At 40.7% G+C, this 8,098-nt stretch overlaps 1 protein-coding gene across 3 annotated transcripts in view; it reads right to left on the bottom strand.

Moving 5' to 3' along the window:
• The window catches only part of ATP13A3 (ATPase type 13A3), a 112,130-nt gene extending 104,682 nt beyond the window's left edge, over nt 1-7,448 (bottom strand). For 2 of the 3 annotated variants that reach the window (XM_005873195.2, XM_005873196.2), the window contains exon 1: nt 7,404-7,448. The gene's annotated coding sequence lies outside the window, so the exon portion shown is untranslated. The remainder of the gene's footprint in view (nt 1-7,403) is intronic. The other variant, XM_014545316.1, reaches the window with a different exon arrangement.
• Nucleotides 7,449-8,098: the final 650 nt, after the last annotated feature.

Here is an 8,098-nt window from a genome sequence, read left to right as displayed (position 1 = left end):
AAAGCCTAATATGCTAAGTGTCTGACCGATCAGTCGACCATTTGGTTGACCGCTCGACCAATCACTATGACTCGCACTGACCACCAGACCGGTTAGCTTGCTGCTGGGGTCCGGCTGATTGGGACTGGGCAAGACAGGCGGACACACCCTGGAGCACTCCCATGGTCCGGCCCCATTGGCCCCAATTGGGACTGGGCAAGATGGCCCCAATCGGCACCAATCACAGGCCAGGTCAAGGGACCCCACCCGTGCACTAATTCGTGCACCGGGCCTCTAGTTACTAATAAAACAAATAGTAAGGTACCATTTACTGAGCCTCTTATTCTCAATACTCTGGTAAGTTTTATTACTTCCATTCAGCAAATGAAAAAAACTTAAAAAAAAAAAAAAGGTAAATGACTTGACCCATACTGCAGAGCCAGTAAGTGATGAGGCTGGAATTCAAAATGGCTTGTCCATGGCTCTGAAACCTACATTCTAACCAATATACCATGCACTTTGCCAGTGCATCTTTAGCCACCATAATGTCTTTTAAAAGACTGTTTTCACAATTGTTTTTTCTTTTTGGTTCTCTGATTCGATCCTCAGCATCCCCTAATCTGCTGTGTATTCCTTCCAATGTGTTCTTTATTTGAGTTACGTCATTCTTTATCTCAGACTGTTCTTTTTTCATAGTAACTATATCTTTTTTCATGCTGTTGAGCATTTTTTACCATCATTATTCTGAACTCTGATTCAGATAAATTGCTTATCTCTGCTTCATTTATCTCTTCTTCTCTCTAGTTCAGGGGTGGGCAAACTTTTTGACTCAAGGGCCACAATGGGTTCTTAAACCGGACCGGAGGGCCGGAACAAAAGCATGGATAGAGTGTTTGTGTGAACTAATATAAATTCAAAGTAAACATCATTACATAAAAGGGTACGGTCTTTTCTTTTTTTAGTTTTATTCATTTCAAACGGGCCGGATCCGGCCCACGGGCCGTAGTTTGCCCACGGCTGCTCTAGTTCTTTCATTTGGGGGTTGTTTCTTTGTCTCCTCATTATGGCTTTCTGTTTGGGTTTGTGACTATGTATTACGTAGATCCTCTATACCTGTCAATCTCTAGTGCAGAGCAGTGTTAAAGGCTGTTTCTGACTAATTAGATCACGCAAAGACTCAAATCCTCCAGAAACCCCCTCTGCCTACAGACTGATAGGATTGCCAGGCAATCGTCCTCAGGTGTGTGAGTTTTTTTCAACAGGGTGGGGAAGTTGCTTCTGTCTGGAGGCTAATTGTTATTTTTAATCTCTTAAGTGGCCTCAGGGCAAGGTGTTTTCCAATAGGGTGTGTCAACTGTCTTCCCCCCAGGCAAGGCAAATGTCTATGTGGGAAAGATGTCCTCCACTGCATGAGGGAATGACTCAGCCCAGGAAACTTGGGGTGTCTGCCTTCTGAGGTCTATCCCCCAAGTCCCCTGTCCTGGCTTCTGCTCTCACAGCTCCAGTCCTCTTCACCCTCCCTCTTCTGGAGCACAGGTAGGTGGCTCCACAGGGAGTTTAGTGCGTTGGCCTTTTAAGAGGGTGCCTGAATTTTCAGCTGTTACTCCCTGGAAGATAGCACTCCACTGCTTTTCACAGCCAGATGTTATATGGGTACCCTCCTCAGTTTTGGTGTGTCTGCTGGGGGGCCCAGCTTGGGGGTTAGATCCCAGAGTTCTCAGTGGCAACCCCCCCAGAGCTGAATTATCTCTCCGAGACTTCAGTTGCTGTCTGTAGGTGCCGGGCCAACCCCTCCTACCAGTCTCTATGCGGTCTCCACTTTCGATCCTCAGGTATCAGGGTTCTCTCCTGCAAGTTTTCTATTGATTATTCAGGAAGTTTTTCTGTATTTTAGTTGTAATTCCAGTTTGTTCCTGGGATCATGTCCGTGCAGCATCCACTTACTCTTGTCGCCATTTTTAATCTGTAAGACTGTTTTCTTACTGTGCTATCCCAAGAATGATTAGGTTCAGACATTTAAATTCCATGGAAAGCGTTAACAACTTATACAGTTCTTTCAAAATAATGAAGATTTTGTTAGCTGTAAGGAAGACAATTTTTTTTAAATTGATTTCAGAGAGGAAGGGAGAGGGAAACAGAGACTGAAACATCAATGATGAGAGAGAATCATCAACTGGCTGCCTGCTGCACGCTCCCTACTGGGGATTGAGCTGGCAATCCAGGCATGTGCCCTGACCCAGAATTGAACCATGACCTCCTGGTTCATGGGCTGACGTTCAACCACTGAACCACAGCAGCCAGGCAGGAGAACAACTCTTAAAAACACTGAAAGTAGCTGAGTATCAACCCAGAATTATACAAAGTATCAACAGTTCCCCAATATTCCCAATTTTATTGCTTAGCCTTTTAATTATGCTAGGTTCTTTGTGTGATATAACCCTGGGGGGATAGCTGATTTTCATAAATATCTAGTTTCTTTTTCCATTATTCACAGTGTGGAGTCACATTATATATGCATTTAATTATACCCATTCAACTATCTGTGCTGCAGGAAAGGAAAAAAAAAAGCGAGAGAGAAAAATACTTTAAATAATGGTGGCAGGATGCCTGCCCTACATCCTTGCACCAGAGTAAGCATGCGATGGAGAGTAAATGTACTGCTTTTCAACCAATCTAAAGACCTATTCACCTGTCAAATGGTATCTCACATAGCCGACTGATTATGATCCAGCTCACCAAAAAAGTAGCCTGTTCTAAAAGCTGGAGGAAAAACTGTGCGAATTGAAAAACAATATATCAGTTAACCATTTTTTCAAACTGGTGCCTTCCTAAAGAATTGTTTCAATGGTCATTTTGACAAGATTTTTAATATAAGTGAGAATTTAGGCCCAAAGCCGCCACAGAAAAGATTTCACTTTACTCAGTTCTTTAAATCAGGAAAAATTAGAAACCAAATCATTATCATTTATATCAAACTAAGCTAATAACTAATGTATTTTTCAACCTATTTCACAAATATAAGAAAATTAAAACAGGGATACATATGTGGGAGTTATCCCATGACTATTTTTAAATAACTAAAAATGTAATAGAAGTCCATCAAGTAATCAAAAGCAACCCTTAAAAGTTGGTTCTCAGTAGGAATAAATAAAACACACACACACTGAGTTTTGAGATATGCCATTACTAGAGTACAAAATAAAGGCAAGGGTGAAAAGAACACCCAACTAAGAGGAAGCTTCTAACTCCAGATACTTTAGTAGCATCACTTACCTCTCCAGATATCAGTTACCTTTTCTGTAAAAAGGGACTAGTCTATGACCTATCTATGATAATTCAGCATTATTATTTTCCAACCCCATACATCTTTATTTCAATGTCCAACTCACAAATTCCTTTGTGAAAAACTAAATAAAATAGGAGTCAATTAATCTAACTTGCTATCATTGAGGTAGAACTGTCTTTCATATAACACAACAGTTATAATTATTTTTATTTAAAATTTCTGAGAAAGATTCTACAGACATCAGCAAGCTCCATATTATGTAATCAGGAAATTCTACTTTACACAGTTAACTCACTTTTACCCAGAAATTTAATTTCTTACCTAACTAATATCTGAGTGTCAATAGATCACTTAAAAACAAGATCCATAGGGAATAAGTGAGAGTCAACAAGAGAGAAATTTTGATTAAGAGATTAATTATAACTAAATCTATCCCATCTCACACATATAAAGACTTCAAACATAGGGTGCTTCTTACATTCTTCGTTCATACTAGTATTAGTGACCTTTGGTGATAGGAAGAGGCAAAAGATACAGTTTCACCTGTACCTTAAAAGGAACATGCCTCACAATTGTTTCCAAAGGTCTAATATGGCCTCTTTCCTTGGGGAGACAGCTTGTGATACATAAGTCCTTTTTTTAATTGGCAGTCTTAAAGTCTGCTATTTGAGTTAATGTTTTACCATCTCAGACCTAAGAAAGGCCCCAATATGAGCCTTTGGGTCAAAGATGTTACTAGATCTGGTGTTGGGATAGTTCTCTGGAAACTTCATCAATCCCTATCCTCAACTTTGCTCATTCTCAGACATCTGATTATTTGAACAGCTCTCCCTTTCTTTCATTCCATTTATTCCCCTTCTTACTGATTACCATAAAGTAATTTTTTAACTCACTATTATAACAAGGATCATTTTGTCCAATTATCATTTTTCATGACACTTCACATTACATCTATTTTTAATCTTACTAATACAAATGTTTCTAACTCATAATTTTTATAATTACTTATTACCGTTAACTTCAGGACATTCTACCTTATAAATACCACCAGTTTTTCTCCAGGTTAAATATGCCCAGAACCTTTTACTTTTTTACCTAAATTTCAAAATATGTGCCCAAATTCTGATCCTCCCTTATTTCTTTACTCTCAAAATATGAAGATCAACAAAACTCAAGTGAGACTCTAATAATTACTTCCTTGCCTCTTGCATGTTTCCTGCACAAGCCAGGATAGTTAATTAGAACACGGTTTTTTGATGACTACAGATTTACTCTCTTGGTAGGCCAGTTAGTTTCATTTCAAACAGACAAACTATGCTCTAAAACAAAAAACTAAATCCTATCAGCTATCTCTTTTTGTCCATTGCTTTTCAGAGAGAGTGGAAGGAAGGGAGGGAGGGAGAGAGGTGCAGGGAGAGGGACACACATTGCCTCCTGCACAAGCCCTGACCAAGGGGCAGGGAAGAGAACATGCAACCCAGGTATGGTCCAGGGGGGATGCTCTAATCACTAAACCACACCAGTCAAGGCCCATCAGCTATCTCTTATCTGGATTTAACCAGAGGAGCTAACTGGCACATTCAGAATATGTTTGAATCCCTGGAACGAACATTCTAATGATGTATCACATAGACATCAGACACTGCATATCCTCTTTTAGCTCACCACTGTTAATTGTTTTAAAAATTTTATGAGTGTTGTCCAATTTATGGCCCCTTCACAAGGGGCCATAGTTAGTTTAGGTTACCAATTATACCCATGAACAGAATCCAGCTTTAGATAAACCAAGCAATCAAGATTAATTTTGAAATTCTATTTGTCTTCCAAGATTTTAGAAATTAACAATCACCTTGTTGTCATTTCCACCTTAAAGTTTTATTTCCACCACCACCACCCAGACCACTGGGAAAAAATACAGAATAAAGACAAACTTGCAGAGGATGCCCCCATATCTGACCATAACCCATTTCCTAGAACTGCTATAAATCTTAGGAATAAAGTATATTCACATTTTAAGACCTTATATTCACAGTGGTTGCGAAATCACCATGGTATACAAGCACATCTTGATGAAGTGAATGGAATGGAAGAGTGAAAGGAACTACTATATATTATGTGACAGGAAGAGTATTGCTTTCTTTACATTATGTCCTCAGCTAATCCTCAAAACTCGGAGGTATAAGTATTCTTTGTTAACTAAAAAAAAAGGAATAAGAAAAACAGAGAAGTTAAGCAACTTAGAGTATAAGGGACTTTGAAGACAGCCAGAATCCTAGCTCTGTTACTGTAGGTGACCAGGGGTTTCTAGTACTAGGTTTACCAGGTTAACTGTATGTGACTCTGGGCAACCTAACATCTCTGAACATGTTTCCTCTTCTGTAAAATGGAGTTTAAGTGAGACACTTCATGTCAAGTGTATAATTCAAAACATAAAATATAGTAAGCTTACTCAATAAGAGGAAGGGAGAGGGATAGAGAGTTAGAAACATCGATGAGAAACATTGATCAGCTGCCTCCTGCACACTCCCTACTAGGGATGTGCCCGAAACCAAGGTACATGCCCTTGACCGGAATCAAACCTGGGACCCTTCAGTCTGCAGGCCAATGTTCTACCCACTAAGCCAAACCGGTTAGGGCTGCCAACACACACTTATTATCCACATAAGAATTCATTCTTGAAACATGACATAGATGGGAAACTGATGCTACCTAAATGAGATAACTATTAATGGCTAACTAAACCAACAGAAGTATTTTAGCTCTAATATCTAATAAGCCAGAACCAAGTAGAAAACTCATCAGAAGATACTGTTTAGACATCCAGGCTTTGCTCTAACTACTATAAAATTATTTTCCTCTGTAGAAACTTATCAAACCAACTAGAGGCCCGATGCACAAAATTTGCAATAATATTTAACGTTTCTGCATTTTAAAATTCTAACTTAAAATTCTGACTCATAGATCTAAAATAGTCATTACACACACAAATGTTCTCCTCATTCAGTTCAGAATCATGTGCAGGAAACACTGGTTTGTTTCGAGGTTTACGACTCCAAAATTTGTGCAAGGGGCTCAGCCCCCGCTGCTGAAGCAGCTGCCTCTGCCTTGGCGCCGTGGCTTAGTCTGGAAGGTCATCCAGAAGGTCATCTGGTCTAATTAGCATATTATGCTTTTATTATTATAGATTGTAAATTAAATTTTTAAGTACCAGAGGTACCCCAAATAAGTCTTCCTGGTTGTCCTGGACAAAGAAATCAGCCCTCCTACTATATTATTTGAACACTGCATCAAATTGAAAAATCTCAACTTTATTTTCAGAATAAACTACTACTTAATATTGTTATTTATTTATAACTGTACTAAGTGTACTTATAAATTGAGACAACCAAACAGTATCATCACTTTTCCTACCCAGTCCCTTGACCCAAAACAAGCTTTGTTGTTGTAACAATGTTTAAAAAATATCACTTAAAAATCTAACGGGGGGGGGGGGTATCTAATGGCGGATAATGCAAAACCAGGGATAGTAGCAAAAGTAAATTTCCATAACAATTATTAATAGGCTTACTATTTCAACCAACTGAGCGACACTGGCCAGGGCTCAATAGGCTTACTATTTCTAACAACTTCCAGGAACAGATTTGCCTTTAAAAAGGGTTGCTAAACCTGAATGGGATGCCCACATACATTTATTTTGGCAACTGTAGCCTATTCAGCCAGGCAACAAGCCTCTTGAGAAAAGAATGCCACTTATATTCCAGCGAAACATGTGCCTTGGTACAGAGTCTGAGTTCTAACCAAAGGTAGAACATTTTTACTGTGTGATCACCCTTCAAAGACAATCCAATCAGAAAACCTTCACTTTAGCAACAAAGCTTTTAGAAAACAGTGTTCATTTTTGCAATAAATATTTAACGTTTCTGCATTTTAAAATTCGAACTTCTGACTCATAGATCTAAAATAGTCATTACACACACAAATGTTCTCCTCGTTCAGTTCAGAATCATGTGTAGGAAACGCTGGTTTCTGTTTCGAGGTTTACGACTCCATACCCATTCATTTTGCACTAATATAACCACTAAATGGAGCTCGAAGACACTGATGATTAGAAGCAGTTAATTGTGTGAGTAATGCCTACCTCCTATGTCCAGACACCGAGAGCCAAAGATGTTTCTGTCAGATCTACGGGAAAAGGAAACAATAAACACCTGTCACAAAAGGGGAAGCCACTGTCCATTCCCCATCCCATTCATTGGCCAGCACCTCCCACCCCCAAAAGAGGGGCTAAGAACCTAACTTATGAGCCTCATGGGGAGAAGGAAAGGCCACCTCCGTATTGGAGGAAAGGGCCTGGTTTTTCTAACTAGTCCTCACTGGGAGAATCAAAGCGAGAGGGAGGCCTTAGGCAAGTCACAAGTCATTTTTTCCTCTCGGGGCCTTCGCTCAGTTTCTCTGGAAAACACGTCTCTGGAAAACACGGCGATGAGCAAGGAGCTTTATGCTCCGGGGCTAAGGGCGAGCTCGAGATCCCTGGAGTCGGCATCCGCAGAACCCGGGCAGGGCCTCCACACCAGGCCTTCGCACCCACAACGTGGATGCCGCCTCCTCGCCTCACCTGTCCCAGGCCGACATGACGGTCCCAGACCCCCTCCCGGTGCCACACACACCTTCCCCGAGAAGTGATGTCCGATTGCGGCCCGAGGGGGCTGACCATAAGCTCACCTGGCACCCGCCACCCACGACAGACAAGCCCATTCGCCTCCTCCAACCTCCCCCATCACCGCCATCCACCCGCTCCCAGCCCCGCTCGCCCAGCCCTCCAGGGCCCAGAGA

This window comes from Myotis brandtii, unplaced genomic scaffold (assembly GCF_000412655.1).
Source record: "Myotis brandtii unplaced genomic scaffold, ASM41265v1 scaffold4, whole genome shotgun sequence".
Classification (NCBI taxonomy): Eukaryota; Metazoa; Chordata; class Mammalia; order Chiroptera; family Vespertilionidae; genus Myotis; species Myotis brandtii.
The sequence above is the reverse complement of the archived record's forward strand: the minus strand, read 5'-3'. Positions and strand labels throughout refer to the sequence as shown.